The sequence below is a fragment of the Lathyrus oleraceus genome, chromosome 4 (assembly GCF_024323335.1).
Source record: "Lathyrus oleraceus cultivar Zhongwan6 chromosome 4, CAAS_Psat_ZW6_1.0, whole genome shotgun sequence".
NCBI lineage: Eukaryota > Viridiplantae > Streptophyta > Magnoliopsida > Fabales > Fabaceae > Lathyrus > Lathyrus oleraceus.
The window spans coordinates 379,495,075-379,497,203 of record NC_066582.1 but is presented as its reverse complement, the minus strand read 5'-3'; the positions used below and the strand labels follow the sequence as shown (position 1 = coordinate 379,497,203).

Below are 2,129 nucleotides of genomic sequence, written 5' to 3'. Positions count from 1 at the left end.
CAATTTACCTTTCCCTTTTTAGCATTTAGATATTTTTCGCATAATAGTTTCTACACCGGAAACTATTGTGCAACTTTTTATCGGATCTAACCTTACGTTAGATTCTAGTTTTATTTCCTTGGTTTAATTTTATTGTTTAATTGAAGATTCCAAGAACAAATCCTACCGGCTTGTGGTGGAGTGTTCAAGACTATTGTATTACGCATTCAGATTCTTTAATCATTATTTAATGTTTTGTTTTATTATTTATCTATATTATCTGCCTGGAATGAGTCTGTTTATGCATGATATGTATTCTTGTTCATTTAGCATGTCTGGCTAATTCGCCTAGATATCGGTATGTAAAGTAAGCAGAATAAGGGATCAAGACTGAGTCGGTCTATTTAAACTTAAAATTAAAATCAATCTTTTTACGGTCTCAACTTACAGGTTTACTAACAAGATTTTTTACAAAAGTAAAGGACATAAAGAAGTTAAAATCAATAGAGCGAGAGTTTGAGGTTTTAACTGGACAGTGTAAGTTAGGCATTAATTCTAGATCAGGGCGAGAGCAAGTTTTAGAGTTAATTAAATTCTGACCTTTTCCAAAAAGTATTTTTAAAGATTGAATGTGAAGACGAGAGTTAAGCATTTGGATTTAATTATATAACCTAAGTCAACAGAGCGAGAGTTTGAGATAAGGGTGTTTAAAACGGTCAGTGTTTTCTTAAGAAGAGTTTCTGCAACTTTATTGCTTTCAAAATATGGTTTTTGACTTAATTATAAGTGACAGCTACATTAATATAAAATCATGGTTTATTCAACAGAGCGAGAGTTTGAGATAAAACCTTTAACCAATAAAGTTAACCGAAACGATTTATTTTAAAACCAAGAAACCGACAAAGACTTGATTCCCTAGTTTTGACGAACTACATACCGATATCCGTTTTATTAATATTTAATCTAGATCTTAGTTTAGCCTTTAGTTTTTCCCCAAACAATCAAACATTTTCACCTTAGCTTTACGTAGTAACCTTAGATAACGGTATATCGATTCATAAGTCCCTGTGGGATCGATATCTTTTAAAACTACGCGATAGAACTGTGCACTTGCAGTTTGTATCCCATTCTCGACTCACACAGTCGAGCGATCAAGTTTTTGGCGCCGTTGCCGGGGACTTTTATTTAATCGATATCGTAACTCTTCCGTTACGCTGTAGAGACTAAGGTTTCTTTTTCTTCTATTCTTTCTTTCGTTGATTTGTATGCCACGCACTCGCTCACAAGGCGAACCGCTCTATTTACGAATCAACGATATCGAACTGTATCTCCGAGTCTTACGACGAATTCGGGAATACCGTGCTGAAAACAATCTCCCTCCTATAGAATTTCCTGACCTCAAAGATCTTCTTCTTTCACCCGAGATGGCAGAACCAGCTCGTGCTCTTAGAGATTACGCCGCTCCATCGCAAGATGAGCCGCATTCAAGTATTGCTCCGCCCGCAATCGAAGCAAACAACTTCGAACTTAAACCTTCGCTGTTGCAGGCTGTGCAACAGAACCAATTCTCTGGAAATCCTACCGAGGATCCAAACCTTCATTTATCTGTATTTGTTCAATACGCTGATACTGTTAAAGCTAATGGTGTCACTTCAGAGGCAATTCGACTTCGTCTTTTTCCTTTCTCACTAAGAGATAGCGCTAGAAGATGGCTTCAATCTCTCCCTTCCAACTCAGTCACCACCTGGAACGAGTTGAAGAAAGTTTTTCTTGCCCGATACTTTCCGCCAAGCAAAACAGCTATGTTAAGAGCCCAGATAAACGAATTTAAACAGAAAGACAACGAGTCTCTTTTCGAAGCATGGGAAAGATACAAAGACATGATGAGACTTTGCCCACACCATGGTTTGGAAGACTGGTTAGTAATTCACACATTTTATAATGGTCTCTTATACAACACAAGGTTAACAATAGACGCCGCTGCAGGTGGTGCATTAATGAACAAACCTTATGCTGATGCTTACCAGCTTATCGAGAGCATGGCCCAAAACCACTATCAGTGGGGAACCGAACGAACAACGGTGGAAAAACCTCAAACGAAAACTGGCATGTACGAGATAAGTAACCTTGATCACGTTAATGCAAAAGTG

At 37.6% G+C, this 2,129-nt stretch overlaps 1 pseudogene; it reads right to left on the bottom strand.

The window, feature by feature from the left end:
• Positions 1-1,788: 1,788 nt before the first annotated feature.
• On the bottom strand, positions 1,789-1,888 carry LOC127077313 (uncharacterized; annotated as a pseudogene).
• Between the last annotated feature and the right edge of the window lie 241 nt (positions 1,889-2,129).